The sequence below is a fragment of the Mytilus edulis genome, chromosome 8, assembly GCF_963676685.1.
Source record: "Mytilus edulis chromosome 8, xbMytEdul2.2, whole genome shotgun sequence".
NCBI classification, from domain to species: Eukaryota; Metazoa; Mollusca; class Bivalvia; order Mytilida; family Mytilidae; genus Mytilus; species Mytilus edulis.
In genome coordinates this window covers 30792158-30820085 of record NC_092351.1, presented here as the reverse complement: position 1 = coordinate 30820085, position 27928 = coordinate 30792158, and the positions used below count along the sequence as shown (strand labels likewise).

General features: G+C 31.2%; 1 long non-coding RNA gene across 1 annotated transcript in view; it reads left to right on the top strand.

Moving 5' to 3' along the window:
* The window catches only part of LOC139485370 (uncharacterized), a 56232-nt gene extending 42366 nt beyond the window's left edge, over positions 1-13866 (top strand). The window contains exons 4-5 of the long non-coding RNA XR_011655304.1: positions 12770-13254; positions 13328-13866. This is a non-coding gene — a long non-coding RNA (uncharacterized lncRNA). The remainder of the gene's footprint in view (positions 1-12769; positions 13255-13327) is intronic.
* The last annotated feature ends 14062 nt before the right edge of the window (positions 13867-27928 follow it).

Sequence of the window (27928 nt, the reverse complement as noted above, 5' to 3'; positions counted from 1 at the left end):
AGAACGTGATGGTCGTAGTAACGGCACTGTGAGACTAGTCTCTCCGACTATATGGATCGAACTTTCACTACCGTCTCTCGCTACGATGGTACAGCAACTTTGTGATCTAATCATGACCCCACTACGCTCTCGGCACGTTTCCACTGTACGATTGGAGTTTAGCCACTACCACACCATGATTTTTTTAACATGTTCAAAGGTCACGCTCAACATTATCATGAAGACCTTACCATGACCGTACCACGAAGAGGAAGACAATAATAGGCTGCTACTATACGCGCTTGCCGTCCCCAGTACGACCTCACTACGATTTTACTGTCTTTACTCTGATTTCGTTCAAGAAGAATCTCATATATGATAATATATACAGATACATGATGCTTGAAGTATGATTTATATATTCAAATGAGACATAGAATAAGAATAGTTGAATTTGTCAATTATGACTCCGATGATTAGCAGAATAAATAAATTGCAAATTATATTATGATATAGGCGAAAACATCTATTTTGGTCTATGAAAGGCTTTATAATTTCTCGCTACATTGAAGACCTGTTGGTGACCTTCTGCTGTTGGTTTTTTTTTCTATGGTCGGGTTGTTGTCTCTTTGACACATTCCCCATTGCCATTCTCAATTTTATTTACATCATATATGGACGAAGTACAGGAATTCCGACTGCCGCTTGAAATGAAGGTATTTTGGATAGGATCAGACAATTCCATCTGTAGAAAGGTTAACGAGTTCTTAGCGTGCATATACTGTTACACTTTACTAACATGCGGCAATATATTTAATGTCCCATTTCAGAAAGAATGAGACTTTAAACATTCACATCCAAACAAATTCCCATTTATGGCACGAGTTTCCCCATACATGAACAAGACCGTTTTTGGTTCTGATGTCTTCATGATCATCTGCACTGCCTCAAGAGAATTCCTAGCTCATACATTTGTAATAGTTGTAATCTCAATAAACATTAAAAAAAACCGAATAACGGTGCATTGACAGAGTAAAAAGTGTCTCCGGTTTTACATATTTAGCTGCATCGTACGTCAGCAGGCAGATCTTCTCCCGTTCTAGCCAAAAGTAAAACTTATGATAATGTACCTAGTATATGAATCTTTAGGGAACACATTTAAAAGAGGATGTTGACGTGTGTGTTTTAATTATTGCGAAACTCAATGTTGTCGAACGTTATGTGTTAATAGATCAGAAAAGGTAAAGAAAGAGCTTAAATATGTGTCATGAAACAGGTTTCTCCAAAATGATGTAGTGTTTAATCAGATTTCGAACAATGCGCTTATAAAAAAAATCAGGACAAATATTGTATAATAAATCTGTCAACAAATTTATATATATATGGTAAATTGCAAGTTTTAATATTCAGTAATTATCATAAATAAAACAGCTTTTTGTAAAATGCCTAGAAAAAATAGCCTTTATGTAAATAAAACATTTTATAAAATGCAAAAACTTAGAAAATGCCTTTAACATGCACATGTATATAACATTGAGGGTTCAATGTTAGTTTGACATCTGTCAACCTTCCTTAAACGCATTAGTTATAATTGTTTCTCCCTGTAAATGTGTCAGTATAGATATGATCTCTTAGATAGATAACGGAACCATTGTAGATTTAGAAGGGATTGGCACTTGCATATTCATTTCAACCACATGTCCCGCGGCTTGGACTAATACGTATTAATTGATGTCATACACTTTACCGTTATCTACCCTAAGCAACACGTGTACAGAAAAATTAATGATGAATCTGTTACTAAGGACTGATACTTTGTTACCTGAAAAAAGGGGGGATTACATTTTTGGGAATAGAAAGGGGGTATCAAATGCTCGATACATCATATGGGGTGAGGGGGATTCTATATTTCAAACATGCAAGAATACAGCTAAATTGATGAGTACTGTAAATCAGTACATGTCATATGATTATTCAGCAGAATTGTCTAACACTTGATTCAGATGTCTCATATATCATGTATATAAGTCTAAATTAAAAACTACGTTCAAACCTATGATTGCGTTGGATAAAAACCGCAACTTTTATACGTGTGCATTTAAAACAAATTTCGTTGTTGAAGGGTCTTAATACAGCACAAACAACATTTTCCAAAAGACCAAAAAAGTGAAAAAGTACATATTAAAACAAAACGCATTTGACTAACAGGTCGAACAACTGATGTTCTTTAACCCTGCTGACTGCCATTGGCGATTGCCAAATAAAATTTATCACGAGATGTAACAAAAAGGATCTTAATATGAATTTATTACTAAACAGAAAACAATAAACTTGTGGCCAAGATATTTATATATATATATAGATATATATATATCGTGGTATTTACACTAGTTATTTTTGGGCCCATGATAGATTCCGAATAGAAGACCGTACTTTGGCCTATATTGGTTTACTTTTACAAATTGTGACTTGGATGGAGAGTTGTCTTATTGGCACTCTTATCGCCTCTTCTTATATCTATTATCTATATCTATATCAAGTTCAATGAAGTCACAAACAACTCCCCTTCTCTAAGCTTTTTTTGCACTACTGTTGTTCAAATAATAGTATTAACGGAAGTTGGATGCATGTATTTTTTGTTGTGAATAATATAAAATATTGAAAAGGGTTGGGGAAAATTTATTATCAAATACTAGACTAAGTATATCTCCCTTAAGAGTGACTTTCAATAACCGTTAATAGATATAACTTTCCCCAAACTTCTCAAAGAAGGCCGTATGGTGACCTATAGTTGTTGTTAGTTTCTGTGTCATTTTGATCTTTTGTGGACAGTTGTTTCATTGGCAATCATACCACATCTTCTTTTTATAGCCATGCCACCACAATCTTCTAGAACACGTGGGCGTTGATGTAGAGGCAGAGGGAGCTCTGATAGTAACGAATTCTGTTGAAGCAGAAATTTCGGACCGACCAATCCAACCTAAATTACAACCTTTTGCTGGTTCATATAGCTCAAATGACGATATGTTAGTGAACAATAACAGAGATGACACAGATGTGTCAATAGATATAGGAAAATGTGGTATGAGTGCTAATGAGACAAACTTTCCATCCAAGTAACAATTTATAAAAGTAAACCATTATAGGCAAAGGTACGGCCTTCAACACGGAGCCATGGATCACATCGAACAGCAAGCTATAAATGGCCCAAAAAATTACTTATGTAAAACCATTCAAACGAGAAAACCAACGGTTAAATCTATATAAACGAGAAGCATGGTTGAGCTGTTAGAGAAAATGAAAGAACTGCATACAGACAAGCAAAACCTAGAGATATATAATATATTTTATGTGAAAATGACAATGAGAATAATGGCCGTAGTATGAACGTAGTCAGGTCGTAAAGAGAGCGTGATGAGGACGACAAGGTCGTGCTAGAATCGTACTATGGTCTTGAACAATGTGGTGTAAACGTGGTATAGTCGTAGTGAAAGCGTAGTTGGGTCGCGGTGAGAACGTGATGGTCGTACTGAGGTTGTAATAAATCGGTGTGAGATCGTAGTGCAGTATCTCCGAATAGAATCACGATTTCGCTACGCTGTGACTGTGATGGTACACCGACCTATGCGATCTTACTACAACATTAGTGCGCTCTCACTACGCTTCTATAAAAAGAAGATGTGGTATGATTGCCAATGAGACAACTTTCCACAAAAGACCAAAATGACACAGACATTAACAACTATAGGTTACCGTACGGCCTTCAACAATGAGCAAGGCCATACCGCATAGTCAGCTATAAAAGGCCCCGATAAGACAATGTAAAACAATTCAAACGAGAAAACTAACGGCCTTATTTATGTAAAAAAATGAACAAAAAACAAATATGTAACGCATAAACAAACCACTGAATTTACAGGCTCCTGACTTGGGACAGGCACATACATAGATAATGTGGCGGGGTTAAACATGTTAGCGGGATACCAACCCTCCCCCTAACTTTGGACATTGGTATAACAGTACAACATAAGAACGAACTATACAAATCAGTTGCAAAAGGCTTTACTCATCAGATGGACAAAAATACAAGTGGACGTGACCGGGTACTAGTCAACAAAAGAAACGATACACGACTTTAGAATAAATTTTATCCAAAAGTATTAAATATAAAACAAAATTGAGATACACTATTTTAAAAAGCTTTCATTTGCAATGCATGCACATATGCATATCGGGTTGTTGTCTCTGACACATTCCCCATTTCCATTCTCAATTTTACATATGATAATGAAAAACAAAACTTGTTGGAAAGTATTTAAATTCCGTGTAAACGATCATATTAGTTTTGCGGAAAGTTGAATAAAAAATCGACACATAATTCGTGTATCGTTTTTGTTGTTGTTGACTAGTATACTACGACTTGATTAAATCACGACCGCACCGACGTTACGCACGTTATTGCGTCAATAATGTGTATTCAACAAGTCAACCCTTATAAACAGCTTTTCCATAAAATCAGAACAGTTAAGATATATAAAACTTATATCCATAGACTAGACAGGTAAATACTATTTCGAAAAAAAGTGCAAATTGTTTTATCATACTTTACTGTAGTCTAAAATAAGGACAACATATTGACAAAATGTCAAAAATATGCGTGTCAGACGTAACAGACTATACGCATAATAACTTTTGGAGGGGTGTTTGTGTTCTTCAAAACAGTGTTATATCCACGAAAATTCGAATGAATGATATGCTTTATATATAAAGTATTACAATATTACATAAAGATCAACGCTATTTTTTTGGTAAAAACAAATAGTGGTCATTATGGTCAGATTTTGGAAAATGTTAAGTTATCAAAATTTATAGGTTTTAAAATATAAAATTATATGATATTTCGTTTGTGTAAATTATGCTCACAAAAGTACATACATAGACCATATCAGAATTATTGGCATTTTCGCTATTCATTGAAAAATTAGATTAGTTGCATGCTACATAGTGCTTTTCCGTAATTGTGCTTTAACTTTGCAAAACAGCTACATAGTTTTTAATAATTTGCGTAGTCAAAACGACTTCGTTTTCAAAGAAATGAAATGTCTTGCAAGTTTGTCCACTGGACGATTTTCATACGTTTTCAACGTTGTCTATTCGGGGTACGCTATTTATGGGCATACGATACAGTTACAGCGGAGGTAACGACGTTGCTAACGTAAAATGTTATTTTCGCGACGTCAAACTATGACATATCGGGAAAAGACGCATTTTTCGACTGATTTTTATCATTCAAACTGATTTAATTTGAAAACGAGTGCATGGACCCCTATTTTTTAAAACGGCAATTTGTTTCATTTTGCAAGGAGATTATGTGACCCAAATTTTATAAAACTGTAAATAGAGGATTTTTTTTAATTTTGATAAACATGCAGCAAAAAATGACGTTTGTTCCTCTATTCATGAACATTTGATAAATATGAGTTATTTCTGAATAATTATTGCATAATTTTAATGATACTTATAAAATACAGAAATTACCGATTATTTAACAAAAAACCATTTGTATTTATCTTTTACAACAAAAAAGTTATGTCTTTCTTTCGAAAAAGAAAATACGGACACAAATCTGAATTTTGAGCAAATATACCAAATTTCGACCTCATTTTACTCAAAAAGTAGCACATGAAAGTATATTTTTTATTACATATTTGATTTAATCAGGTAAAAAATAGCCTATATGCAAATTTTCATCAACTTGTAAATACAGGTTCAAAACTGTATCGTATGCCCTTATGGTGGATCATCTGTATATTTCCCCAGACAGAATTTTCTTGATGGTCAGATACTATCAATAAGACCACAAAGTATTAAAAAAAAATCCGATGACTGGGGTTGTTCGTTTAGATGAGGTTCTTAAGTTGAGAAAAAGTTAGTATCATGAGAGGATAAAAGAATCCACTTTTTCAAATTTTCAAATTTGGGAAGCGTAAAAATTCGATTTTTTATTTTATTTCTCTGCAATAAGATTCATATGTATAGAACTTGAAAGTAAAAATGAATTGGGCCTAAAGCGTGGCATTGGCTATATACCTCTCCGGATCCACATCATACAAAGCTTGTAAATATATGAGATGAATTATAATTAACCTTTTATTTCTGACAATCGTTTCATTTCTTAATCTAATTGTAACGCTATTAGTAAATTGAATTTTATAAGCAAGACCCGTTTTACTTGTAATTCCCGACAAACTTTTTATAGTTAAGCAAAATATATATCTTCCTCCTTTTCAGATCTAAATGGGGAAACATTGCATTTTATTACGTTTTATGTCAATTGGTCTCTGGTAGAGAGTTGTCTCATTGGCACTTATCATACCGTTTATATATTCTCATTTCATATAGATTTATGCATTACCCAAATACGATATATTTTGTTGTTTGTTGCTTACGTTACTGTCAGTGGGAAATATTTCATGCATATTCAGTACTACTAATCATTAAGAAGTATCCATAGTTGATATGCAAAACAAAAATTACAAGCGAAATAAAAAAAAACTTATCCCAAATAATCATTAATCGCCGTAAAACGTAACAATTTGAAGTTACCATTTGAGACGCAATATCGTTACTAACGACACTCGAATATGATAAAAAAATTGAGAAAGGAAATGGGGAATGTGTCAAAGCGACAACAACCCAACCATAGAGCAGACAACAGCTCTAACACAAGTAAATCTGTGACAAGGAACATAAGAAGTATAAATCCTTAATCTGAGCTTTTGACAGAAGTTGGTGACTTTATAAAGCAATCTTTACAAAAAATGAGGTCCATGTCCACCAAAGGTTACAGTACCATTTATAACTATGTTTTGTACGTTTATATTTGTAGTTTTAGAAATGTTTGTATTTGTGTTTGCTTGACATATATGGGTTTAAATTATTACTAAATACTATTACTGGCAGTAAATCATATCACTCCTTAACGCAGTCATCTGTTACTGTTCAGTATTCTCTAAACAAACTATACCATTCAACCTTTTTTCAAAGCAATTTTTACTTTGGAAATTTGACCCCCGATTAGATTTCAAAAAGTCTATTCACGTGTTTATTTCATCTCATATAATTATGTTCTCGAACTCTGCATGCATTTTGTGAGTTTAAACAGACACGTAAATTGTATAATGGTGTGCCATGTTCATGAAAAGTTGTTTGATTCATAGATGTAATACATCATGTGGTTTAAAAAATAATCTGAGACAGGCGGACTATTGCTTTTTTCATTTTAAAATTAAAGTTTAGTGTGGCGTCTATTTCGATATTCTAGTATACATTATTGTTAAGTGGCCATCTGAAGCTCGGCTCCGGGTCCGATATTGGTTTTCCTGTTTGAATGATTTACGTTAGTAATTTTTGGGGCCTTTTCTATCTTACTGTTGGGTTTGAGCCTAGGCTCCGTGTTGAAGGCCGTACCTTGACCTTTGATGGATTTCCTTTTAAAATTGTTATTCGGATGGAGAGTTGTCTCATTGGCACTCATACCACATCTTCCTATATCTATATAGGTCAATTGGGTATCAGCATGCACCTGTTAAACCTCTTTTTAGATTTTTTTGGGGGGAGGGTATCCTTATTGGTACATTTTTATATAATATATTTAACAATGGACAAATGTCAACAACAACTGAACCAAAGAGAAGATAGCCAAAGGCCACCATGCAATAAGTCTCCAACATAGCGAGAAAATCCCGTACCAGGAGAACAAATCTAGACCCTAAATAAAAAAAAAATATTTTGTTTTACTAAATTTCACTTGACTCAACTCTGTCTGCACTTTTCTGAAATATTATAAATTTGCAAGAAAAAATAGAGTAGGTGATCAACACGCAAGATGAAGATGCAGTCCCCAAGTTAGAAAAACGTGATATTAAGGCCAGCCGACTATGCACTATGGTGATATTTTTCGAAAGCTAATCCGATCCACTCGACACGATAGCAGCAGGAACAATTTACGTCATGTAGATTGTTTAATCAGATAACCAATGTCCTGCATCTGGGGTCAGTCAGTTGTATTAATAATCTTGATGCAAGAGAAGAGATTCAAAGATGATAAGAGTGAAGTACTATGAGATCCTCTAGTATCTGAATGTTTTCGTCAGTTTGTACATGAGTTGTAGTTTTCACATTGACCGCAATCACAATGTGGTCGTTTGACAGGAAGAACGGTTTAACTCTCTTAACAAGAAATGGAATGCCAGACGAAGAAATCATTGGTTTAGAAAAATCGAACAATGTTAACTGTATCAAGGTAAGTTGATTATTTCATAAATGCAAAATATGTTTTCATTGTGAAAATATTAATGTACTTAGCCATTATTGCATAGTTATTGAAATTTCGAAATTACCTCAAATTGCAACCAATTTTCTAATAAGTTATCATATGATAGGGAATGAAATGTGAAAGATCCACGAAAATTATCGGTTATTTGCTGATTTTGTGAGTTCATTGAAGATAATGGCAAATACTATTAATAGTTTTTGATTTGTATGAATATTGAATAAATATATGTTAAAAGTTTGCCAGTGGCCTATTGGCTTGGGCAAAATTAGCAAAAACTAGCTTTGCTAATTTTGCCTGTCTTATTTCAGAAATTTTAATCAGACTATTTATTGAAACTGTGTATGCACAAACGATATACTAGTATGTGGCTACATGTCAAAAACCTTTTCGACTTTTTTAGGTTGTTGAATGTTACTTTTTATTTTAAAACTAATAGGATATTTTTTCCTTTTATTAAAAGTTTTAATTAGAATGTCGGATTTTATATGGGTTTGCGCGTTTGCATAATACATGTAAAATGTATTGTATATTTTTTTTTAACAGACTGTGATAGTCTCGATAGTTGAATTATAAATTGTAAAATCCTCGCCGAGGATCGGACTTAAAAATTGACATTTCAACTATCTCGATTGGATAAATCTGATAATCCACTGGTATCAATGTAAATGAATATGTCAGAATACTAAATTGCTTGGTATAATTTTATAATTCTTCAAAAAAAAAAATATCTGCAAACTATATTTTTTATATTCTTTTTAAAAAAAATCTTGCAAACTATTACATGTTTATTTTAGGACATCAAAAGGGAAGCACAAGGCCACATCAAAAAATGCTGTAACTGAAGAAGAAACAACTGAACCCGTAAGACATCACTTATCATTTTCTTCCGTTAATATTTGAAAATATTTGAAACAACATGAACAAAATAGCAATTTGCTTTTTTATTTCATAGAAGATGTGGTATGTTTGCCAATGAGACTATTTGAAATCTCCAATGAAACAATGAATGAAAAACAATTATGTGCAGTAACAATAAAGTGTATACCTAGAATAGAAATGTTTTAATAAAGTTCAAAACACCAACTCAAAATTAAGAAATTAAAAAATTAAAACTTGCACCTCTCTTTATAAAGACATTATTTTTGATAATTGTATATTATTTTCATACAGTTAACTTTCAATTTTGCGAATTTTGATTATCTATGTAATTAAGTCATAACCACTGGAGTTTCATGAACAAAATTAAATAATAAAAAAAACTGTTGTCTAGGATGGTGAAGAAAGAATTATCACTATTACTGAAGAAGATGTGGTTAGTGAAAGTCCAAGTGATGCATCTGAAAGAGACGAGTATAAACTTCTGTACTTAAAGAATAAGGCAAGTAGTAAACAATAGTATCTCTGTACTTTTGAAGAGTGCAACCGAATACTGATTTTTTTTTATTTACAAATAATTACATTAGATGTATGTATCATTATAATACGTTATTCGGATTGGCTAACTGCACATCACGTGTTATTCCTTAAGCAGTTGTATCACACAATAAAACTTTTCATTCATGATGACACGAGGTCCCACAATAAAGTGCACAGGTAAATGAAATAAAAACTTGATAAAAGGCGTGTTTTCATGATCCTATAGGTAAAAATGTAATTATAAGTATTGAATGCTTTTTTTTTGTAACTTTATAGGGTTGTAAAAGCGTTGACCGTGCGCACATTTTTAGTATGAAGCGCTTCCAAGCGCGGAAGCGCTTCATACAAAATGTACTTCGGTCAACGCTTTTACACCCCAATAAAGTTACAAAAAAGAGCATTCAATTCTTAAATATAAAGCTAGCATATATAAGCTGTCATCAACTTAACAATGTTTAAATACCAACACATGGCTCATCCAACAACCCCGATAACATGTAGTTTAGATCAATTTTCTTTGATTCAGTAACGTTATCATAATATATACTAAAATCATAATTCTAATGTATATTTTTTTGACAGGATACTTTGTTAAATTTGTACTTGATGGAGTAGAGAGAGTTCTCAAGCAAAAGGACATAAAAAAGAAGAAGACTGGAAAAAGATGATACTTTTGCTGTCAAAATCCATATAAAATGTTAATAAAAAAAATGTGTATATATTTATTAACTTTTGTTATATGTTTGTATTCCCCTGTTCCGAATGGAGGAGAACATGTGTTTCATTTATTTCAGAAACTTCTCTCAATTAATTTTTAAAATGTGATATCAAGCCGCATTTCATCAATTTATACACTGTCATGCACTTAAAAAATTCAATGCTCCTCAACTTTTCTTACTACTGGTTAATTCTTAATAATAATGGTTCTGTAGGAATTTTTTATTGCATTCTTCCCAGAAATCACACATCAAGGTCTTCGAAATTTTTAATGGTGTTTTATGTGAGCCTTATATACATCCATCACTTATCAACTTCCTGTTAACCAAATACATAAAGCTGCCCTTTTTTTATTTTTTTAGCAGTACTTCAAAGTTCAACTGGTTAAGTTTTAAGACTCGTTAGTGTATTCCATTCTCATCTATGGATCGAAGAAAACAATTAGTAGCTCAACTTCATTAACGCTCAGATGATGTAGTATGATTGTAAATGAGACCAATCTCGCTACAAAAGACCGATTGACCCAGAAATTAACAATTATAGGCCACCATACGGTCTTCAAGAATGAACTAGGTCACAAAAAATTTCAAGGAGTATCAATACTCTCAAGGTAGAAACCTTTTTAAATGAGTATCGATACTCTCAAGATAGAAACCTGTTAAAATGAGTATCGATACTCTCAAAGTAGAAACCTGTTTAAATGAGTATCGATACTCTCCAGATAGAAAACCATTAATAAGAGTATCGATACTCTTAAGGTAGAAAACTGTTTAAAAAGGTATAAAAACACTCAAGGTAAAAAAAAAAGCTGCTTTAAGAGTATCGATATTTCCATGGAAGAAAACTGTTTTAAAAAATATTGGTACTCTCAACGTTGAAAACTGTCGATACTCTCAAAGTAGAAAACCGCTTTTAAGAGTATCGATACTCTCAACATGTTCAACACACTCAATGTAACCTGTTTAACAGAATATTGATTCTCTTGAGGTAGAAAACAGTTTCAAAGAGTATCGATACTCCGTCAAAAATAAACTTATTTGAAGTGTAGATGTTAAAAAAATGCTTCTAAAATACTGCTTCTCATGGACCATAAAACTTTTATACCGGAATATTCTAAGGCTAGAGGTAGACAATGCTTAATTGAGTATCGCTACTCTAGAAAATATATTTGCAAAATATTTTTATACTCTTTAGCAAAAAGAGCTATAACCGAAGAGTGGCGATACTCTGTGGTATTATACTTGTGACGTATAGTACTAGACAGTACTCTGGAAGTCAAGACATACAGGAACCGCATATGACAAAGAGCGTCAATACTCTTTAGATAAGACATGTATAAAGAGGAGATGTAAATTAAAGTAATCGTATTTGAGTATCACAACTCTCGTACATATAAAATGATAACTTGATAATTTTGTTTGCATTGATGATAATTTTTGTATTTAATTTTCCTGTTGGACCGTGAAATCAATACGCATTTCTAAATGAAAAAAATCTAATACACAATGTTTCAGCACTCATTGAGTTGGAAATATCATAACTTGACCAAAACGGGAATTATTTATTTTCCCTTTTTTATTTTTAACGTGTTCTTTCTAAAGCTACATGTATGCCCTTACCAAACCAACATTACAGTGCATATTGTTGTGCGTTTGTTTTTATCTACATTGGCTAGAGGTATAGGGGTCTAAGGGTTGCGATATCAAAAAACATGTTTTACCCTGCCGCATTTATGCGCCTGTCCCATGTCAGGAGCCTCTGGCCTTTGTTAGTCTTGTATGATTTTTAATTTTAGTTTCTTGAGTGTAATTCGGAGTTTAGTATAACATCCATTTTCATTGAACTAGTATACATATTTGGTTAGGGGCAAGCTGAAGGACGCCTCTGGGTGCGGGTGTTTCTCCCTGCATTGAAGCCCCATTGGTGGCCTTCGGCTGTTGCCTGCGCTTTGGCTGGATTGTTTTCTCTTTGACACATACCCCATTTCCATGATTTCCATTCTCAATTTTATGAACATTAGTGTTTTTTTCCTTTCTTCAAATTCTTGATGATTATTTAAAAAAGTTCCACTTTAACAATTCAAAAGACATTTGTAATACATTGTTTTGAAACATGAAATGTAGGTAATTTTAAATTGAGATAAAAGATATTTTTCTGCTGGCAAGAGTAAATGTGATCACTTGATTGCATACATGTTTCTAGTTTCTGTTGATGAATTCCAAAGAGGCCTTTTGTCTAATGAAATACAATATTATTATAATGAGGTAAATATTGACATGCATAAAATAAATAGTGAATAACATATTTTTTTTCTTTCAGATTCTACAAATGATAGCAGTAACTGTAATATATATATTTTCCACGAAGAAGAAATTCTGTTGTTGTAGCTGTTAAAATAGTAAATGGTCAGTGGAGCTGTTCAAGATGTTTATTGTCAGTGGCTTATATATGATGCTATTAATTGCCTTCAAAACTCTGTCAAAATTACTATAGTGCCATTGCTAAATAGAAAACCAAGAAAATCTTTTGAATTATTTTAAACTAAAATAATTATTATAAAAAAATTATATATATTCATTGCTTAAGAAATCATGCCAAACTAGATATTTGCTTGTGTGCCTTTAAGTGTGGGTGCTAATATAGACATATTCAAGATCTTTATTGTATTCCTATTGAAATTTGTGATTTGTGTGATGTTTATATTTTTTTATAATGTGATTACTGTATTTTTTATGATAAATCATCTTTTTGACTATTTGTGCCAGTAAAATTGCTTCAAATTCAAAAAGATAATTAAAAAAAATGTATTAAATCCATTATCTATTCAAATGAAAATTAAGCTGTATTCTTTGTTGATAATTAACCATAAGATTCCAGTTTATTTTTTACTTGGATACGAAAAATGTATGTAAAAAAACTGACTTGCTATTGCCAAAGATGATTTCATTTGGAAAGCTAATATGTTTTTTTTTAAACAAAGCAAATAGTAACTTCGGACAACAATTTATGTTAGTTCTGTTCTGTTAAGTAAATTTCTATTTAACTGTTTGATTGTCATTTATTAAAGTGCACAATATTAAATGATTGTTAATTTTCTGCTCAACATTCTTTTTTAGTGGGTTTTAAATTCACAATTTATTTCTAGGGGCCAAAACTGTTTGAATGATTCCCATTCCATAAAGATAAAATCTAAACCAGTGAATATTTTCACAACATTGTCTGTGAAAAAATAAGGAAATATATTCTGTTCATAAAAACTACATTTACTAGTACATTGGTATCTAGTGTTATCATGGTACCTTAGCTTAAACATTTTTTACTTCTAAGAGCTAAAAAAAAAAAAATAGAAAAAATTGTATTGTGCTAATCAATTGTTTAAATCTAATGATATATTGTAATAAAACATAGTTATATAGTCATACTTTTTAATTACAATAATTTTTTCACATAATAACAGATGGTTGTAATTTGGCATTTCAAATCTATATTTTATTTGTTCAGCAGAAACCACACATCGAATTTCTATCTGTCAGTTAAAAAAGTCTTTAATAAGTTTACATTCTTTAAACTTTAATCTTCATCATATATTTTTGTAAGTTCTCTTTTCTTTAACTTTGGCATTGGAAAATTATTGGGTAACTTAAATATTTAATTTTTAGTGAATTTAACTCAGTAAATGAAACATTTTTCTTTGTCAGTAAGTAATAAAATGATCCACATACAGCAGATGAAAATCAGATTTAGGGGGGGGGGGGGGGGAGGCAGGGGGCCTGGGCCCCCCCTTTTTGGGAAAAAATTTGGTTGCTTATATAGGGAATCACTGAAGCGTGACTGGAGCGGGCCACCTCTAAGGTCAGTCAGTGGGCCCCCACTTATGAAAATTTCTGGATCCGCCACTGAAAATTATTTCTCTTATGTATGTAATGACCTTGTACATGTACATTCATGTCCGACCCATTTATAGAATCTATATAGGAATTGATGCAGGTAAAAGTCAGAATTGCCTCTTATAGTTTCCTGAATTTAATTTTTGAGAAGTAGTGTTTATGAAACAATAACTATGAATATTTCAGCAGATTTTAATAAATATGATAGTGTGTATTATTATGCTGTTACATTTTCATTCTGTTGGGCACATTGTTATATATTTATAATTTATATGGTTTGTAAATGAAAATTAATATATATCTATATATATGTTATATGTTATTAAAATGCTTTTTTTTCATTCTCATTTTTGTTGGTATAAAAGAAGGGGAAAAGAACTTTTATATTTCCTTTTGCTACAGATTTTTTTTAACAAGTTATATATCTTAAAATTTAAGATGTTGTATTTACTTTCTGGCTTAAAAAAAATCTTCAGAATACTAGACAAAATTGTTTGTGTTAACCTTAGCTTAGGGTTCAGAGACTTTAGTGAAAGGATCCATTAGCTCACTCCATTAACAGTAGAAAACTTCAGTTTAGATAAGTGCTGAAAATGATATCATCCTCACCTGGCTCTACTACATGTAATACTATAAACACTACAGAGATTAGACCAGGATACCAGGCTAATAAAATGTAAAGTTAAACTTCACAGTCATAGTTATCTTTCTTGAATCAGATAATGTTAGGAGAGAGGATATATTTTAAATGTTTGAATAGGATATTCCATAATAACGATTTAAAAGGGTTTTTGCAGTTTCTTATAAGGGTGCATATTGAAAACTATTTTCAAGTAAGGTAATTTTCTGAAGTTAATCTGTTTTTCAAAAATGATATACATAGATGGTGAAGGGTGTTTTATGTAATGTACAAGAAATAAACATTGTTTATTTGTGTAAATTTGCAACTTGATTAACTCCATAACATATAAATACAATGTATTTGTCTTAATACAGTCATGTTTTTGTAACATATTTTATTATCATTACATGCAAATTAAAGAACCTAATGATATGAAATCAAAATATACTATAGCAAAGAGCTTTCACATGTGCAATGTTGTAATTTATATTTGTAAAGGACTACTGTGCAATGTATATTTATGTGTAAACAATTTTTCTGATACTTTTTTTGTTCAAAAGTCAAATTTTACAGGTGATCTGTTTTACTCTGATTTTCTGCAGTGTTACATTGCAATTCTTTTTACTTTTTCTACATTGTCACATTGAAAATTCAACCTGCTAAAATGATATATTGTGCATGAAGTAAAAAACCATCTGAATTGACCACATTGTATTATTTTAAAGTACACTAGAAAATGATAATATATGCACAAATGACATTGTCATAAACAAACCACAATGTCATAATGAACAAACCACAATGTCACAATGAACAAACCACAATGTCATATTTTATTTGTTGACAATAACCAGAGTATTAAAAAAGAACCAATGATTGCCTTGTTTGATTATAGTGATTAAAGTAATACTGTTTTATCTGTTGGCATGTTTTTGTTTATACTAACTGTTAAAGTTGCTTTGGTCTATTCCAGGAACCTATGCACAATTATGTTTTCTGGTTATTCCATTAAGATTGATGGGGGAGGGTGGAAAGGAATTTTTTATTTTTTGAAATGGGCCTTTGTATTAATATATGTACATTTGACGTCTTCAAAATTACAAAAAGATAGTATATTGGTATTAAGGGGAAAGGGTGGATTTTGGAAGTACCTTTCTTCCACTCTTACATCCATTTTAATGGAATAGCCTTCAAAAGGATATGCAAATTTAAGTCCAGTAAATTTATTGCTAAAATTGCAAAGGTCCACCCAGTTAGTAGGTCATACATTCCTGGAATAGTTTTTCCCTTGTTTGATTTTAAATGAAAAAGAGAAATTTGAAAATCAGGCAGGTTATAGTTTTAGTTATAGTTGACTTTTATTTCTGTGAACATTCCAATCGAATATTTGCTTAAAAAAGAATTTTATGGAATAAGTATAGAAAAAAGGCATACAAAATTTTCCATACCTTTAAAAAATTAAGCATTTTTTATACAAAATTAGAGTCAGGATAACTCTGAATCCTTTTGAATGAAAGTCAGCTGTTATTGAAAGTTTTTTTGTTACAACCACAGGTAAGTACGGTAGTCATGGGCAATATATTAGCAGTTTCGATATGCTGAGGTCTTGTTTTACATTGAATTAGAAATAGAAGAATTGATGAATAAAACTATTCAAATGAATCCTGGAGTACATGTATACATCAATCAGACAGCAACCTAACAACACTAATCAAATCAAGAACAAATTTAAGTCTATTTTGTAGACTACATGTCAAGCTCTTTTATTGAGTCAACAAATTGTGAGGCGATCAAAGATAAGTCTAAATATTTCTTTTTTAACATTTTGAATCTTTTTAAAGGGATAAGGGATAAAATATATGCATTAAAGAATTCACAATAAATATCAGTACAGAGAAACACTAAGAAAGGAACACCATAAAATGGGCATAACAGACAATGAAAATATATATACAATGAAACTTCACCTTTTTGTTCATCTGTCTTTTTGTATGACCACCCATTCTTAACCTTACAATTTAAGTTGTTCCATATTGAGAAATTATATGATATTTAAATACAAGTTTCTCAATGTGAGCGATTTTCAGTGAGACTGGGTATTCACAAGCAATTTGACGATATCTGAAAATAAATTTATACCCACTGAGGATGGAACATTTGACCATTGTCTAATATTTTAAACATGTAATAGTTAACTTTGAACACCATTGTGTTCAATATACAAATTCTTGTTTAATATAGAAATAAGAGGATGTGGATTGATTGCTACTGAGACAACTCTCCACCAGAGACAAAATGCCATGAAAGTTAGTAACTAAGATGTGAAGATATTTTCAAATCATCAAAAAACTATTTGCAGTACGGTTTAAATCTTAGGAAACTCTTCAGATTTTGACAAGGAAAACCTTTAATGAAAAAAATTAATGTGCACTTTAAATACTGGTATTGTCATTGCTCAACATGGACAATAAATTTACTCTTATGCACTTAGTAATTGTAGTTCACACTATTATCACTTCAGTTTGTGGTAGAGTGTCAGTAAAGTCTGTCTAAACATTGGAAATATTTTGGACTTGTACATTTTGTAAAATTGTTGGTTTTTTGGGCCTTCTTAATAAGGTCTTTTTGTTATGTCAGTTCATGTCATCTTAGAAAATCACTTCTTAAGCTTTAATTATGTGTGTGTTAAGATTATAAAAGATCTAGGTAAGAAGCCTTTGTATTCTTCAATAACCTCTTGGCTACCCTTTACGGATGAAGGTTACATGATCAATCCAATACGTTAATTGATTACTGGAATCAAATAAAATAAAGAAAATATTTGAATATGGAGAATAGCTAGGTTTAGTCATAATTAGATGGCTACTAGCCAATATGACACCTTAACAAACTTATAAATGTTACTGCTTTAAAGCTATAAAAGGTCCCCAATGAATTTGGAACAATATTTAATGAAGATGATGTAATTATCTCTTTACAATCAGATTCTATAAATGATCACAGGAACTTAGAGCATGAACCTCACTTTTCTATGAATAGACTACACTGTAGATTTAAGATGGTATAATTAAGAGCTAGACACATTTAAGATAATTAAGTTGAAAAAAAAATTAATACAGAAATTATTACATAGCTGATAGCAAACAAGTTATGCAGTTAGGTTAGATTTGGACAAATTTAAGAATAATTGCTGTAAACCAAAAAAAAATGGATCGAGTGAAACTTTTAAATTATTTTAGGCAAACTGTAACAAATATTTATTTCAGTATACCTATAAAAATGTTCAAAAGAGCTGTTGATAGATTACATAGTGACCAGTTACTAGAATTTGGTTATGTTACCGAGTAAAAAAGCAATAATTGGATGATGATACCAACCACTGGACTAGGACATGAAGGAGGAGGTATATTAACAATATTGTGGTGCTGACATTGTGACATGTTAAACCTTATTTGGAATGCATAGCCTCCAGTTAAAATAGACATTACAAGTTAATAAATGATAAATATTATCTGAACAATGATAAGAAACAGTTGAACTATTGTAAAATCTATCAGAAGTGTATTTGTATGTCACAACATATCAAACAGATTGCTTCGAATGTCTTTCTATCATTTCAATCTTATGTCAAAAACTTTCAAGAAACATCCCACAACCATCAATATTTAACAAATGGAAGAAAGATAAAAGATCATTATTTCCATGTTGTTTGAAGGCTAATAGGTCTGTTTTTATAATATTAATTATTTATATTATTTAGATCTTGGTGATAGCTCCTATTAACAAAGTCAATCATTCATCCAATTGTTTATGGTAGGTTTCATAATAATTGTGTCATATCAGGTCAATTATGACGAAAACTTTGGTGTTCAAGCAGCATACCAACATGTGACCGATCACATGACGTCATACAAATGAACTCCAGACCTCTTTTATCTATATTAAATCCATTGTCAATTATAGAGATATGTTCTAAATGATTGGCCAGTGTTGATGTAGGTTAGATAAACTTATATTTTTAAGTAAATACTGTAAATTCAGAAATTATTGCATGCATTTATTATTGCAATTTTGTCATTTTAAACTTAAATACGATTTTAATTTTTACGATTTTGAGAAAAATCCTGTTTAATTCATATAAAATATTTCAAAGTGCAAGTTTCAATTATTGCCTTTACAACTCTGTCACATTTTTCGCGATAAGAAAAACCTTACAATAAATTCTTAATTTACAGTAGATGGTAGATATAAGAAGATGATGTGGTATGAGTGCCAATGAGACAACTCTCCATCATAATCACAATTTGTAAAAGTTAACCATTATAGGTCAAAGTATAGCCTTCGATAAACATGAGGAGCCCAACCACAAGCTATATAAACAGCCCAAAAAATATTAATAGTCCTTGTGAATAAAAATATGAGGAAGCACAATACTGACTAAATAGCTGAAATTGATTAGATTCAGATTAAGAATGTACATATGTCATACATAAGAAAAATGATGCATTGATAATTAATTAATGGAATAATGGCAATATGGTCATGGTTGTAATTAACATTTAATGAAAAAAATTAAATAATCATGACCAAATTCACTTATTACTATTTCAGGGGACAATGACAACCTAAAAATTATGGTTGCTAACCAAAACAACTATTAATGGCTGCTGCTCCTGAAACTAAATTAAAAAGATAACAAAAGAAAAATGATATACAGTGAAAGACCGATAGTATTACAACGAAATTAAAAGTTGGTGAAAACCCTAACATTAAAATTTAATCTAAGTCAGGACTACATTTATTTAAATCCATGTAGACTAAATGATTTAACTCACCAAACTTTTTGTTACAAATCTTCACAACAAAGTCTGAAGTGTGGTCAAATTGAGATGGCAAAGGTCAGCTAGAACTTGTACATCTTCACACAATCTGCTGTACAAAATAATCACATTTATATTTTATCAAATTTATTAAGTTACAGTTTATGCTAAATTGTTGTCTTTTGCAGAGTCAAACCAACACATTATCAGAACAGACATTTTGTGATGGTCAAGCAGATATTTTTAGTATGAAATTCCTTTTGTACTTTAAATACTTTATATTGAGGTAAGATTTTAAAGATAACTGTGGATTCATCAGGCTGTAGCCAGTAATTTCCAAGGGGGGGTTATTTGGACTTATGAACTCGACTATAACAGTCACAATTTGAACAGAACGTTGACTTTAACAGTGCTTATTTGGTTTCAAGGGGGGGGTTTGTCCGAACCCCCCGAACTCCCCTGGCTATGGGTATGTTCATTAATATTAATGGGATACATGTACCAACTTTTGTGGATTTTGTGGGTTTAGGTAAACCACGAAATTCAATGCTCATCAAAGTGAATATTTTCCATAAGCTTATATGCAGACATTGACAAAAAAAACATGAAATCTAATATCCATGATAACATGGTTTTTCAATAATCGACAAACATGGTACCGACAAAGACCACTTTGCTTGGTTTATGGAATTGTAAGGTGTACTTGTCTGACAGGCATGGTTCATCTGACGGTGACCTTTTTTTCATGGATTATGTTAAGTTTATGTGATACTTGAAGTAAAACCTTCATATTACAGAATTTCAACATAAATACAACCATTATAAATTTATGCAGGCAAAAAACTTTAGCATGTAAAAAAAGAACATGTGGTTTTGAATTGACAATGACATAAACTCTCCACAAGAGAACAAATCAGTCAGGAGTCTACTTCGTCAAAATTATCTCCCCATTACGCCAGTTCATTTTCACAATCGTAGAAGTGGAAGCCATTGTAGGGATGACGCGCTACCAATATTGCTCTTGGAAACCGATAAATTTATCCACATTGCACCATTACGATCCTTATATGTCAGTTGTATTTTAAAAGACAAATGTATCAACTAGCTAATGAGCATCAGTTAATAATCTTGTCTGCATTGATTCAACTTAAAACTATTGTCTGATCGGTTGTCAGGTGGAATTTTCGAAAATTCATAAACATTTAAAAAAATTCTAATTAAATATTTCGTGGAAGGGCAGACTAGATTTTTTTAGTGTATGAAGACTATAAACCCTAGTAATCACACACAAAAAATTAGAATTTTTCGAAGATATGCATTTTCATCATCCAACTTGAAAGACTGTCGTCAATTATTTTCAGTAAAAAAATTAGCTATACGAACACACCTTCTCTGTTTTTGTGACTCATTAGATAGGTATTATACTTGACCCATATATTTCATCTTTTAGTACTGTGATTCTTTTGTGTTATAAAGTCAACCTGTAGCTTTAATATATAAAAATGATAGAATCTGAAGCGAGACGATGTATGAAATATTCTTACTTTGTACGATATCAAGACAAAATACTCAACTCAAACACGCCCTAACATAAAAAGGTGCACTCGATTTTCTCTTTTCGATACAATTATTACCCATTTTTTGGAATTTTTTCTTCAGTCACATAATGGAAGGGCAGACACGAAAATTACTGAACTAATAGATTGATATGTTTTCCGTCCGTGGTAATTTTTTCATAAAAATCGGAGGTTATGCATTTTCTTCATCCAACTTGAAAGATGCCCATGTCGTCGACTTAATATCTAATTTTTCTGCTTAACTATGTACTAGATAAATTAAAAACTTATGCAAATGGTGTTTTTAAAATAAAACACCTCGTAATTGAGAAGAAAATTGCAATTTTGTTTGTTTCTATTAACTTTTAAAAATTTTGTCACTATAGTAAACAATACAGTATACATTTATCGCCTTCTCTAACAAAGAGCTTCGATTCTTTTGTTCTATTTCAACCTGGTTTCCGACTGAAATGACTCAGAAATTACCACTATATAGGTCACACTGTATGGCTTTCTAAAATGAGCAAAGCCCATACCACATAGCTTAAAAGGTCCCCGAAATGTAAAATGTAAAACAAACAAGAAAACTAACGGCCCAATATATGGACTGAAAATGAATGAACGAAAAACAAATATGTAACACAGCAACAAACGAGACATACTGCATTCTTGTTTGATTGGTCACCTCTATTAAATAAATGCATGTCTTAGCAGGTAATCTCTCCTTATCCTACGAAAGAAAAACCAATGTAATTTGAACTGTAATTCAAGGTCACTTCTCATAGGAGGTTAATTTTCTCAAGTCCTGGTGTTGACCTTTGAATAGATGTCGGACAGTATGATTAACTGCTGTAACATATGGTCTGAGTGTATAAGAACCGCAAAGGATGAGAGGTATAGAACATTTTTAATTGTGTTGTATCATTCTCAAATTCCTCACTTTCAGCAATTCAGTTTTAAAAGTGTTACACATGCATTTATATTTCACAAATTATTTCATTGGTTCAGTACCATGCTCTCTTTGTTTTAAAACCCCTTGCAACAACTCTTCAAGGGGTCTGAGTGGCCTGTTGGAAATCAAAATTTCTGTTCCTATCCAATAAACTTTCATTTTCAAGTGGAGGTCCAAATTTTACCAGAAGTTCATCCTGTAATGTCTCTACTACACTACCTACCTCTTGTATTTATTCAATTTGTTCTTGTCCGAACATGCTTGAAATAGTTGCCACTGGACATTTAACAACCAGCATTCAATCAATCAATCATTGGTTAATTTTATATAAATTTTGCTGATGAAAACAATAAAGAAGCACTGAACTGTTATTGATCTTCTGTTTACAGTAAAATGAATTTTTTCTTATAAAACTATTTCTTAAACCTGCCTCATTAACCCTGGACATTTTTATTACTTGTCTTTTCAGATTAAAACAACTTTGATGAATACAGACATTAAAAGAAAATTGATGGATCATTTGGGAGTTTAAGAAGAATTACCAGCTTTATTGATTGAATTATATAGTTTAATAGGTATCTATAAAATTTACAGTTTGGAATAAAAGCTAATTTACCAGCTTGAGAATATACATGACTAATTTTATCATGGGAAAATTTAATTGATTGAATTTCTAGCTATTTCATTGATCTTAACTTTTACTATGCAGGTCAATTAAGCTTATATATTGCTCAAAGTACAAATATATTAAACTATTTATTAGCTATTACAAAACACGAACATTTTACTGAAAATAAGTAAAAAGTCTTAGTAATTATATAATCACTGGCAATCACATGACAAAAATATGCAAAAAAAACATAAAAACATCAAAAATAAATGTTTTATTACTGGCTTCTTACATTTGTATATGTTATGAGATCTTTGAGATACCATAAAGGGTTAACTAAAATGTTTTATCATAAATATGCTTGAAATATTTTCCACTGGACATTAAATACAAAACAGTCAATGATCAATCTTTTCATATGACACTAGACTTTTTACTCAGTGATTGGCAGATTAACCCATTTATTCATAAAATTGAAAATGGAAATGTGTCATATAGACAACAACCCGACCAAAGAGCAGAAAACAGCCGAAGGTCACCAATGAATCCTCAACACAGGAAGAAAATCCAGCATGCAAATATTTTATTACACATTGTAATAAATAAAAATGCATCTTGAAATTTACGATATATTGAATCGTAATGGAACAATAATATTAATGTGAAATTTTATTAAGTTATTTGTTCATCATGAAAGCTAGACTGTACATCAGACCATTTTCCTATTGACAATCATTAGAAGAATTAATAGAACTTAATTGAATATATTGTGATTGAAGTAATAGAATTGTTTGATGGTCTTCAGTGCCATAGGTTAGCATGGGTTCACATTTATATATATTTAGAAATCAATAAAACTGGACATACAATTTTATATAAAAGGGATATCGGTCATTAAATTCTTAATGTTTATTCTGTGTTTTCTTATTTTACTTACCGGTATTAGCACAGATTTAATGTGTTGAAGACAATGGTATAATATGACTGGATGTTTTGATTATAACAGTTTAAGTCGTGTGTAAGAATTCATTGGACAGTTTTCAAGGTATGTGTTTTTATTCCACACAATTTCAGTTAAAGCCATTAAATTTCATGATGTTTCAGGATATTTTCAAACTAGACATTTTGTTGAGGCAAACTTTTTAGCGCCTTGAATTTGAAAATTTGTAAAGAGTATTATATATATACCATATGACATCCTGAAGATAGCGTTTTGCTCCGATTTTTTCTACACTTGCGGCCATTTTTTCTTTCATTTGGGCTGATTGTGTTCAGGTAAATAACAGGTGAATACTATTTCTTATTTATAAAAAAAACCTCTTCTGTTTGTCAGTTGTACACATATTTGAATTGTCAATATGAATTGTCAATTATCACTTTCCTCCATAATGACGCCTTTAGACACCTGTGTAGTGCCTCAGTTGAAAAATCTTCCCTACGAAAAATCTGTAACAGACTTAAATATCCATGAGAATATCTGACTCGAATTTCATGGATGAAATATTCGTTTTCGCAATGCATTAATTCTTTAAACCTGATATTTTTTTTATTGAAAAATTCTTCACGAATCAAGTATGTAAAAATAATTTTCCATGGAGGAAAGGGTTAAAACATGTATCGTTGTCCCCTTCTCACCACAGAGAAGTGAAATTAGGATTTCAAGCAAGATAAGTCAATTTAAAGCAGTTAAAAGCACAACAATTAAATCCATAAAATGGATTTTCTTGATGACACCCATACAATTCTATTTTAGAGTGGTGTGAATAAAACTGTTTATGGTAATGCGAATGAAGCAAATCTGGACTTTTATTTAAGAATCATCCTCTTTCTGTTTTCAATGGGTGCAGCTGCCCAAAATAAGATGGACCAAGTGAAGTTGAGCATATATAAGTACTTAACATAGTCTAAGAATGCATTACATTTGTCATCAGAACAAGCGTTCGACATAATGTATAACGTGAAGCAGACCTTGATTTGGGGAAGGAATGGTAGCCAAATATTTTACTATTGTAACTTGATTTGTTTTTATGCCCCACCTACGATAGTAGTGTTAATTTCCCTCAGGGTGATAACTGTTTTGATGCGAATATCCCAAGCTGACACTTGTGACATGACTAATACCACGTGTCTGCAATCACAAAAACAATTCGAAATCTATGTTTTGTATTATGAAATTTCAAAGATTAAAACAATTTTTTTGTTGTTAAAAGGTTGTTTATTTGTGCAAATCTCCAAAAAATACTTTCTTTCTCTTCCGGTAAATTATGAGAGCGAGAATTTTGGTTTTGAGCTAAAATAAGTTTTATACATACTTCTTTAAAAAGTTATCATAATTGGCTTAAGTTTATGATTAATTCATTTAATGCATTAAAAGCGTTTTATTCATTCACAATCTCTAGCCAAACAATGTTTATTCTCGGACTCCTCATTTTCGTATATTTTTCTACGGCCGCCATTGCACATTTTTGTGTAAACTACGGATCGGAACCGGACCACAGATATGACAAAAATCTGCATTTTCACAATAATGACAACAGACGGACGGTAGACAGAAAAAATATACCAATAGAGAAAACTACGCATTTATAGACTATTTGTTAGATAACTTTGTTAAAAATACGTATCCTGTTGATGTAAAGGTAAGAAACAACAGAGACTAATTCATTCAGTGCCATGAAACAATGAATTTCATAAACATGATAAAAAAAAGTTTTTAAATTGATATTTTTTTTTGCTACTTTTGCTACTTTATCTTTACTTAATATAATATAAAAAAAAAGTTAATTTTGTGTACTAGATATTCAGTTTTTTATATATACAGGTTGCACTATAATGAACCATTCATTCATTTGACTTATTGTTGGGTAACTAACTGAAACCACATATTTATTTTTATTTGGCACAAGAGGAAAAAAATAATTCTGTAACTATAAATGAATAAAGAAAACATAAACTGAAACAACTGTTGTTATAGTTTAATTGTATTCTCAGTTATGAATTGAACAATATAAACTAAAACATATAAAGGAAATAGAGCAACAACGCGACGCGACAAATGACATTAAACAAAAAATACAGATATTTTTTTACGCAAAATGTGATGCTATCCAAAATTTCTGGGGAGAACACTGGGTAGTTTTTAATGAATTTGAAGTCCAGCCAACTTGAAACTTTGCACTCTTGTCTTTCTGTCCTGTTCAGATCTGATAATTTAATCTGCGATCCTTGGACCTTAATTCACTCAAATATTTGGTGACCAGTTGAAGCCGAAAAATGCGAAGACACGAAGTCGAAATCGCAAAAACACGAAAACGAGATATATCTTTTCTTTCCCATTTCATGTTTTCAACCTCGCATTTTTCAAGTTTTCAACATTGTGTTTTCGTGATTTCTAATTTACGCCATTTTGCATTTTCGCCTTTTCGCCTTTTTGCGATATACATGTTATTAAAACATGAAAATAAATTAAATATGTCACAGATATGAAATTTATATGACAATCATTTGAATGACTTATACTTTGTAGTCTTGCCTTGAAATATATTTAAAATGTTGTTATAATGTCATGTATATCACGAAAAGGTGAAAAGCGTCTTAGTGAAGGTCATTGTGCAGGATATACTAGAAATAATGTTTGTTTGGTAGGTACTTAATCACAATTACCTAATGGCTGATTGTCAATTATGAAAATTCAGTTTGCCGAATTATGAATAATTCGTGCAATATAGAATCATCGTTTTCCAGCCAATTGCTCAGCATGGGAGCAGAAGTGGCGACGCCTCTAAAAGCACAAATGATGTTCACTAAAACCAGAGTTTTTGAGGGAAATGCATCAAACTCAAAATTTGTATATTGGCCAATAATTAGTATTCAGAAAAATAATTGAATCCACAACTACTGTCCATTTGAGAAATGTATATATGGTTCAATGTCCTAGAAACAAATCTTTTTGAAAGTAAAACAAGAAATTGTTTGAAAACTTGTATGGCATTTAAATACATGACCTGTAGATGGCACTTTGAAAATGGGGTACAACCTGTACAATTTATACAATTCAGTTATTTGTTGATCAGCTTCATAATTATTTAGAAAGATATATGTAGAAATGTGTCAAATTGTTTTCTTGATTCTAATGTATGAATTGTAGACCCTTGTAAAATGTGTAATACCTTGATGCAGACAACTCTTTTAATGTAAACTTTATTTGAAAAGGATAATATTTGAAGAAGAAAAAAAAAATTAATATCTGCTATGTTATATTTTTTATTTTAGAAAAAGAAAGTAAAGTTGAAAGAACTTCATTTTATCAAAGCCAGAACAGGATTTACATCAAGCAAGAAAGCATCAGGTTTATAAAAATATGTTTCTAAAAAATACAGTTCAGTTGTAAAAAAACAACCCAATAATAGGATTCTGTGCACACAAAGACACAATTTCCTCCATTCAAATGTTTGGAAAGCCAAAAAAAAAAAGAATAGAAAGAACATGAAGAAAGAAAGAAAGTTTGATGGCTACTATAAAAAAAAAATACAGGGACTATATAAAATCCCAAGTTGAAGAAACCAACAACAGCATGGCAAAAAATGAAAAGGCTAAAAAACACAAAACACTCTATAAAGAAATCTACTGACTTCAGCAACACGGATGATTATATCTTACAGTATAAATAAATATTACTAACCAAGGACAATAGACATAAAAAAGTAGCAATTAGGCATGTTGTTGCAGTAATGTAGCATTTTAATGTTAATATTTGCATAAAAAATAAAGGCAGGACATTTATCTGTGTCAACAATTTGGTTTTCTCTCTGTATCCACAGAGAAATCTGAAAGAAGCAGCAATTTACTAATGTTTAAATAAATTTCCAATATTTTGACTTTGAACACTGATTTATAAAACAAATGTAAAAATAATGACCACATCCTAATATTTAATGACAGAATTGTCAGATTAGCAGGTCTCACAATAAAAGACGATGCAAAAGACTTTCTTAAATGTCACAAGTAGATATTGTCAATAATTAGAACACA